Raw genomic sequence first — 9,685 nt, forward strand, 5'->3', positions numbered from 1 at the left:
ATAAAGGATATGAAACATAACTCCTTATTGGCAGAAGTCAGAAGGATTGTATCCAGCACCAAATAGGAAGAAACCCTCTCCTCTGTTTGCTCAAATGAGTGACAGTAGTAAAATGGCCTAGAACTGGAGAGTAGCCTGATGAGCAGAATTCCTGAGGGACTGAGAGGACAGTCGGCTGATGGGAAGGGAAGTGATAGCAGGGATTTTCCTGGAAGGGTGATTGGCTTGGTGTGTCACTCTGTGACAAAATTGAGTTTTGTGCTTGACCTATGTGGGAATTCACAGTGGTTGTGGTGCAAAGGGGACCCCTGGGAAAGTGAAACAACAGGAAAAGGCTAAAAACCTTTACTATGAGATAGCCCCATCCTTTTTAACTGTGAGTGCGACTAAGAAGAATGAACCTTTGATCTCTTTCAGGAATGATACTGAGACCTGCCCAATTTCATCACAGCTCCTATCCGGACAGTTTCATCTGTTTCCTGACAGTGTTAAGAATTTCTAAGGCAATTCCAAGCTCTGAAAGATGAATGGCCACTGAGATCTGCCTGGTTTCATGCCTCTTTCCTGTCCAAAAATTAAAATACCGTACAAATAACATTTCCTTACTTTAGAAACTCTTTGACATGCCACTAGCTTCCACTGCAAGATTTAAAAGAAAATCTGTTTCTCTCAATCCAGGTACCCACACAGATTCTGCCTTTATGCATTTTATCACATCTCAAATAACAATTAGAATCCTAACGATGGCTTCCATTTGTGCAGCTCCTAATAAATTACAAAGAGCTTTTCATATCTTTTATTTTTTTTAACTTTTTTTTATTGGGGAACAGTGTGTTTTTTCAGGACCCATCAGCTCCAAGTCAAGTAGTTGTTTCAATCTAGTTGTGGAGGGTGCAGATGCTTGGGCCATGTGGGAATTGAACCGGCAACCCTGGTGTTATGAACCTGTGCTCTAACCACCTGAGCTAACTGGCCGCCCTTCCTATATTTTCTTATTCAGTTCCTACAACAACAGGGTGAGGAGGTATTGTCTCCATTTTATGTGCGCATTAACGGAGGCTCTGGGAAATGGTGTGATTTGCTTAGAGTCATAGAGCTGGTGAACCAGCAAAGCCAGGACTCGGAACTTTCAGGTCCTCACAGCTACTCGAAAGGGATTTCTCCCCCGCCCCTTCAATGACAAGGGCTCTCCAAGAAAACTTTCTGTGATGAAGGAAGTGCACTGTTCAACGCAGCAAGCATGAGCCACATGTGTCTATTGAGCATTTGAGATGTGGTTAATGCAACTAAGGAATTGAATTTTTAATTTAATTTAAATAAGTTTAAATTTAAATAGCCACAGGTGACTAGCAGCCACCATATTGGACAAATCAGAATTTTCTAGACTGGGGATCAGCAAACTATAGTTCACCGGCCAAATCAATCCTGCCACGTGTTTCTGCAAATAATATTTTGTTGGAACTCAGCCACACACATTCCTCTTCGTAGTGTCTGCTTTTGTGCTGCAGTAGCAGGGTTGAACAGTTGCAAGAGAGACCTAAATGTGGCATACAAAACCTAAAATATTGGGCCGGCCGAGTGGCGCGATGGTTAAGAGCTGGCTTGGGATGCCAGAGGGCCCCGGTTCGGATCCCACATATGAGGGCCAGTGACACTGCCCTCCACAGCTAAGATGCTGAACAACAGCTCAACCTGGAGCTGGGTTGCCATGAGTCGCAGGCGACGGCGTAGGCTGCAGCCCCTGTGGCAATGGGTTGCCATGGGCTACCGTATGTAGCCAGCAGGCAGCGTGAGCGGCCAGCAGCCAGCGTAAGCAGCCAGTGTAAGCAGCCAGCAGCCGCAGTGAGCAGCCGTCCAGAATCCAGCGACTGATCTGCCTCGCCTAGGAAGAGCACAATGATGGTGCCAACTTGGGCCAGTGAAGCAACATCCTTCACAACTAGATTGAAGAACAAAAACGACAGCAACTTGTCTGTTCCCCTTCCCCCAATTCCCTAGCACTGTTCCCATCCCCCAATTCCCCAATAAAAATCTTTAAAAAAAAAACAAAACACCTAAAATATTGACTACCTGGCACGCAAAGCCTCAAATATTTACTGTCTTGCCCTTTATGGAACAAGTTGGCCAGGTCCTGTGCTAGACCACCACCTTCTTCTGTGATGCTGGGTATTAGCCACCATGAGTCAACTGAATAGAGTGAACCAGAGCTTGAGTTTTGGAGAGTCCAGCTGAGTTCATATCACAGCATCAACACTCAGCACCTGTGCATAATCTTAGTGTTCTAAATCTTACTTTTCTCACCTGTAGAATGGGGCTAACATTAGTACTTCCGATGTGATTAGCTTTGTGAAGAACAAAGCAAATAATCCTTACTGGGCTTAACAGCGTCAGATCGATGTTAAACACTTTGAATGTTATCTACTATTAAAGTAAAAACAGTGGAAATGGGAACTATTAGTAAGGTTTATTTAGCTTCAAACATAATAATAATAATAATAATAATAATAATAATAATAATAATAATAAATAATAGTTACACATGTACGCATTTTCAGTTTATAAATTATTTTCACTTAGTTGCTTCATTTGACCCTTGTATCTACCCTGTGTGGCCGGGCAACCCAGGCAGATCTTATTGCCTCATTTTTTTTAGATGAGAAAACTGAGACTCAGAGACGATCCATACTTTGCCCAAAGTTTTATTGCTAAAAAATGGTAGAGTCAGGATTTAAACCTGCAAAATCTGACTACAAATTTCGCAATCACCCTACCATTACACATAAATTTAGTACCCATAAATTTAATTGGTTAATAGCCTCCTTGCCTCAAAAATAAGCTAACTTTGGACGAGTTATGTAATGTAGGTCCGTGCTACTCAAAGCATGGTCTGCAGACCAGTAGCCTCAGAAGCACTTGGGAACTGGCTGACCGTGCAGGATCTCGGGTCCTGCCCTAGACTCCCTGAATCAGCATCTGCATTTTCACGAGATCCCAGGAGGTTCATATACATACTAAAGTTCGGAAGTACTCACACTCTAGACCTTATAAACTAGAATCCCTCTTCTCCCTACAACCTACCACTTAATTCCTATGTATTTACACCACTGGCCTCTAGGACTGTTTGGTACAACTGGAATGAATCCATCCTCCTTCCCCCTACCTCATCAAAACCTTTAAAATTACAAAGTTGGAGAAGCATTAGTCAAAAGGAAAAAATCAATTATTTTTAAAGATAGCGGGTGACATCTCTAACTTGAATTTTGTGGGAATTTACTCCAGTCCAGATCGTTCTCTTCAGTACCTGCTTGCTGGACAATTTGGTATCTCAGAAATTTTCAAGCATGGTTCCACTAATCAGGGGTTTAATGTTACCATAGACTCTTGGCAAGGTTATAACAAGATGGCACAGCTGTGAAATTATGTATACCTGGTGATACCCTTGCTCTTCCCAATTTGGTAAACGCAAACACCTCTGAATTCAGTGGGCTAGACCAGCAATAGTCAAGTTGCCCTGGAAAGTTGTGGTGATGCCAGATCCTTCTTTCCCCAGCACCAAATGCAGAGACGGGGCCATTTATGAGTGCCACACCCAGGCAGGTAAGTTTGCAGTTGGACTTGCCCTCTCTGACATTCCACTTAGAATGTGGCACATGCTACTCTTCAACCCCCTCTCACAGCGTTCCAGAGATGTAGTGAGTGCTCTCTCCTTTTCTTTTCACTTGCTTCCGCAGCCTGTCTCCCGGCTTCCTTGCTTCTCTTGCTAACTCTTTGGAAACTAAATCCTTCTCCCGCCCCACCCCTCTGTCCATCCATCTACTAGCCTCTTACGTGATGCTCTGGGATGCTCTTCCAACCTCTGCCATGCCTGCCCCTTTCCATGTCACCTGCACAAAGCATCCGAGGCCTTCTACAATGGAGAACATGACTTCTCCCACTTCTTTCCCACACAGCAAGAACAACAGGAAGCAGATGATCTTGCAAACCAGAGCTGCTCCTGCTTTATGGATCTGTTACCGATTGGCCTTTGTAGTCCACACTTCCTCTCACCACCCTCCACGATCCACTCTCACCTCTTCCAGGATTCAGTGCCAAGGTCACGTTTCCCTCTGTACCTCAGCTTCCCCCATTATTCTTGGGGAGCTCAGCCTCCACGGGAGGGGCCTAACATCCTGATCCTTTTCACCTACCAAAATTATTCAGCAGCATGGAGATGGAATAGAGAACAGTTTTTATAAGCATGATATCAATGTTTGAAACCTGATGTTGCCATTTATTAGCTATTTGGTTTACGGCAAAATTTAATTTGTCTGAAAACTGGGTTTGATACTAATTGACTAATTGGTTTGTTGAGAAGGTTAAGGCAATAATGTGAGGAAGGGATTTAGGTTGAGATGGATGATTGCTAATGCCTGCTAGAGTGTAAGCTCCATGGGGACAGGGATGTTTGTGTGCTTCATTGACTGCTGCATCCCCAGCAATAGAAGAGTTGTTGGCACATAGTAGGTGCTCAAAAATTTTTTGTCAAAGGAATAGGATGAATGCATGTATGGTAGTCATGATTTTTATGGTGACATTTTAGGTCTTGTTGTTAGCCTGAGCATTTCCTCAGCTAAAAGTTCAAGTTCAGATGTCTCGCCTTTGTTCTTCACTCCCTACCTAATTTGGAACCCAGAACCCAGCACCTTGTGACGTCTCACAGTGCCTGCTGGGCCAATTCTCAGCCTCGGGTTCCTGCCTCAGATCATGACTACGATCCTACGTTGGTTGTCTTAGGTGACCTCATGCTTCTTTAAGAAAAATTACAAGGTCCTTACAAATGGTTCTACCACAATTCAATAACAGCAATAGAAATAATAACTAATACTTATTGAATGCTTACTAATGTGCCAGGCACTCTTCTAAATGTTTTACATATATTACCTAATTTAATTCTTACCATTTTTTGAAAAGGGAAGGATCTGAGATTCAAACCCAGACCTGGTTAATCTGGCTCCAGGGACCATGCCCTTAGCACCACTGTATCGACTGTTCTTCTCATTGGGTTCTCACTGTTACTCAGCAAAATGTTGTGCATCTCTTGTTGACTCCCAAATATATGGGCCCCAACAGCTGTTTTCTGTCTTGCTCAGTGCCTTTCTGACTGCCCCACTCCTGAATGCTGCCCGCTCTCTCTGAGAACAGTGACCTGGCCTCCCACGTGATATGGTCGAGGCCATCTCACATGAGTCTTTCCACCGCCAAACAACTCCTTGGTGTAGCCTCTTCTCCATTCAGAATATCGCTGTGTTTTCCACATACTCTGCCACTTCCTTTCCAGCTCAGAGAAAGTACCTTTCCGCTCCCCTTCCTCAGGCGCCCACACTTCAGAACTTTGATCATTCTTTGGGATTGTATTTCATTAATTATCAAGTCTCTTGAGATTTAAAAACCTTTTTTTGAGTGCCCCTTTTCACATTCCACTAAGGAGCTCACAATTTCTTTAAGGAAAGAGATATATAAGTATATTTCTTCATCTTCAGGCTCTGCTTTTATATGGTCACTTTGCCTCCTTGTGCCCCCTTTCCCCTCTTATAGAAAAAACAACAACTTCGCTTTGTGTATTTGAGCTACCATCTTCTCTCTCTCCTTCCTTTAACAAAAATGTCTCAAAATTTCAGAGACTGTAGTTATCATCTCTATTGCTCATGCTATAGTCTTATCTTAAATGCTTTCAGTACGGCTTCTTAATTGCAAGGATTTTTTTGCCTATGTTTTTGTATTTTTAGAGCCCTTAGTAATGTCATTTCTTTGGTGTGTGGATACAGTGCACTTCGTTTCTCACACCTGTTTGACCGCAGAGCTTTTTCTGTTCTTGCACCACTGTGTTTCTCCAAATGGACATTTGGGGAAATTCTGTTTTAAGATTATAGATAATGTAAGTGAAGTTCCAGGCACACAGGAAGCTCTCGGAGACAGTAGCAACCACAATCATGAGGAATCCTGGCTGTTGCATGCTGGCTTTTGCAACCTTGATAGCTTTCCTGAACCACTTTTTGTCCAGTGTCATAAACTCTAAGTGGCCAGCAATGGACTTCTATGCAGCCCTGCAGCTGGGTCTGACCCCCAGCATCTGCCCCACCCCAGCAGGAGGCTCTGGTTGTGGTCCCAGCTTGTCCTACCTGCCTGTCATCAGACCACCTCCAGCCCAGTGAGTCCTGAGATGTAGCACTTAGTATCAAGAAGGATGTTGGGTCCCTGTGAAAACCCTGGCCCTGAAGATGTTAGCAAATACCTCACTGAGGGCCCAGAGACTTCAGAAATGAAAGCTAGAAAGGAATGAATACGTGCTCATTTATATTCTCAAAGGAATTGGAAACTTTAATGAGCACCTTTCCTTGGAGGGGTTCGCAATATTTTAATCTATTTTCTAACACTGTTGTGAAGCTAGTAGTTAAGTCAGCTAACCTGCTGTGGTTGTGCCTCTTTAAATTTTGTCAGGATAGAGAGATATCTGTACGTTTACTTGATGTCTCTGAGTTTCCCTTTTCTCACCAACAAAATGAAGGCACATTTAACTTGCAGACTTATTGTGAGTAGGAAGTGGAATAATTGTATGTAAAGTACCTGGTACAGTCCCCAAAATACAGTAGGCACTAAAAAAGGGAAGTGGCTGCCTAGAGGAATAAAATACGTGACACCTTGGGTGGTAAAGGCCTTAACCACGAGGATAAGGAGAATATTCTTCATTCTATATCTGGGAAGTCCCTGGTTGCCAGCCCTTAAAAAAAAAAATCAAGTCACTGATATTGAGTTGAAAGAAAGAGAAAAAGAGAGTAAGAGGGAGAGGGAGGAAAACCATGTTGTATCCTATGATATTAAGGAAAGATCTTGGAAGCCCAACTTTCCCATTAGACCCTAAACAAGAGTGAAGGTTTGGAACTATAGAAATTGATAGAAAGCACACACAGGGAAAAAGAATAGGGACAGCAGTGCCTACAGCTTCACAGATATTTAGGAATAAAACATCAATGTCAAGTCCCCTTATGTGGTGGTAACAGTATCCTCATCTCTATTATCAAATATTCATCAGCTGTTTTTTTAATCTAGGGCACTGTGCTAAGTAAGGCAGTGGGTTAAAGGATGTCTAAAGAGTTTTACCTTCAGTTAAAAAAAAAAGAAAAAGAACACCACTGTTATTAAATGTTTAATGGCAATTGCTGAATGCATATATTTTAAGCACAATAGGATTGCAGAGCAAGGGTATTATTGGAGGGATGCCTACATGGGGATAGGACAGCTTTTCTAATACTTCTAAAGAGTTTCACACAGTGAGTGTGACTCTAATCAAATATTGTTCAGATACATGAAGAATAGGGAAGAACATTTTCCAGAGCATGGGAACTGTCTTCAATGCCACGGTAAGGAATTCAAACTTGAGTTCAATGAGGAGGTAGTTTGTTTCCGACAAATTTCATTGTATTTTATTTAATTGTAACTGAATTGGTTTTAACCAATTAAATAGAAGAGAAGGCAATGGTGAAAGATACATTTATGTAAATAGTTATTTATAGCCATATCTATATTTTTCTTTACATAGAGAGATCATTTGCAGGATGGCCACTCAAAGATTAAAAGTGGCTATTATGGAGTGGTGGAAATTTTCATGAGTTTTCTGTAGAGTGTAGGTTTCAGAAAGGAGGCAAGAAAGAAAGAAAGGCAGAAAAGCAGATGAACCCACTGGCAATGGAGTTAGTGAGGACCCTGTGTACGGACATGACATGATACAAGTCATGTCAGAAGAACACAACAATTTCAGATGAGGTTTTAGGATGAAATACGTGGTTTTTAAGCAGCTGTTAGAAAAGGAAGCATTGGTTTCTGGGCACTGGCGTGGGTTTTCCAAGGCAAGCCTTGTGAAACTCATTTCAGTTCCTTTTGCATGACAGAGATACAATTATTCTTTTCTGCACAACCTTCTCTCAAACATTTAACAATTCAATTGACATGGAATGAGGAAAATGGGATCATTGGAAGCCCAAGTAATACGTAAACCATAAGATTAAAAAAAAAAGAGAGAGAGAGCTAGAATACAGATTTTCTCCTCTTCTTCCTCTACCTGAAACATCAGCCAGCCTACCTCCTCCAAGGTGAGATACAAGAAGATACTACATTTCATTTTTACCCAAAAGTTTCTGTTTAAAAGTTTCACTTATTAGGTCATATGTAGATTTTGATTTAACGTGAACTCTCAAGGACTTTCTACAGAAGTCAGGAAGATCTTTGGAAAGCTATGCTGTGCCATGAAAGTACTACAGATGTACCTGGCATTGACGTGGTTTTGACTGCAAAGACTTGAGTCCATATCCTGCCTGAAGCCCTCAGTCATGGAAAGCTGTGATTTCAGGACCTGAGTGAGTCCTCAGAGGTAGCACTTATTACCAGGATCCGATGCTGAGGGCTGCTCACTCTTCTCTGGAGGCTGTCTTCCCAGGCTCCACGCCCTACTTGGCTAGGGAGTGCTCCTGACACTTTGAAAGCTCACAAGACTCTTGAAACTCAGAGTGTCTAATCTACTGTCGTGAGCAGCTCCATAATTTGCAGAGCCCGGTTCAGAGTGATAATGTGAGATCCCCTTATTCAAAAAATATGAAGGATTTCAAGACGTAGACAGCAGAGCATTAAATCAAGAGTGTGGCTCATGTGCCTGCACAGACCTCAGGCCCTTGAAGCTGGTTTGTAATGAGATCAGTACTAATTTCATGTTTCATATATACTGGAATTTCATTTAAAACTTTGGGCGAGGGGGAAGAATTCTTCTGCTAGGAAAACAAGAAAACACAAGACAAAAGGAAAACAACTGACTTCAATCCTTTTATTTTAAAGAATATTCAAAATGACACAATAAGAACAGTTTATCATAAGAACTCAAGCAGTATAGAATATACAGACTGAAAAAATGAGAAAAGCTTTCACTTGCCTTATAATCCCACTTCTGTTTCCAGAGGTATCAATATTGTGATGTGTGTTCTTCCCAGACACGTATGTATTTATATACACATTACTTTACAAATTCAAATACTATGTTTGCATAATATTACTGTGCTCATACTGCCTGTACTGTCCTACATCTTGCTTTTTTCTCAATATGTCTAACAACTTTCCATGTCAGTCTTATACTTCGTCTTTATTCTTTCTAGTCATTATATTTCACAACATGGATTACCATAACTCAACCTACTCCTGAATATTTCAGTTGTTTTCAATGGGGGGGGTTATTCTTATTATAAACAGCATTACAGTGAAACTCCATAGAGGTCTTTTTGCACACACAAGCATATTTTTCTTGGATACTTACCTATAAGTGGATTTGCTGGGTTTAGAGGAACTAAGATGCAAAAAACCTACCCAATGGCACACAGACTTTAATGGTTCATAAAAAACATTTTTTTAAAAGATAAGATTGGTAAAAATATAAATTGTATTAACTTGGAAAACAATTTGGAACTACATACTAAAAGCCCTGCAAATGTATCATATCTTTTTTTTTTTTTTGAGATTTTTATTGGGGAATTGGGGGGATGGGAACAGTGCTGGGGAATTGGGGGAAGGGAAACAGACAAGTTGCTGTTGTTTTGTTCTTCAGTCTAGTTGTGGAGGATGTTGCTTCACTGGCCCAAGTTGGCACCATCATTGCACTCTTCCCGGG

This window comes from Hipposideros armiger, unplaced genomic scaffold (genome assembly GCF_001890085.2).
Source record: "Hipposideros armiger isolate ML-2016 unplaced genomic scaffold, ASM189008v1 scaffold_513, whole genome shotgun sequence".
NCBI lineage: Eukaryota > Metazoa > Chordata > Mammalia > Chiroptera > Hipposideridae > Hipposideros > Hipposideros armiger.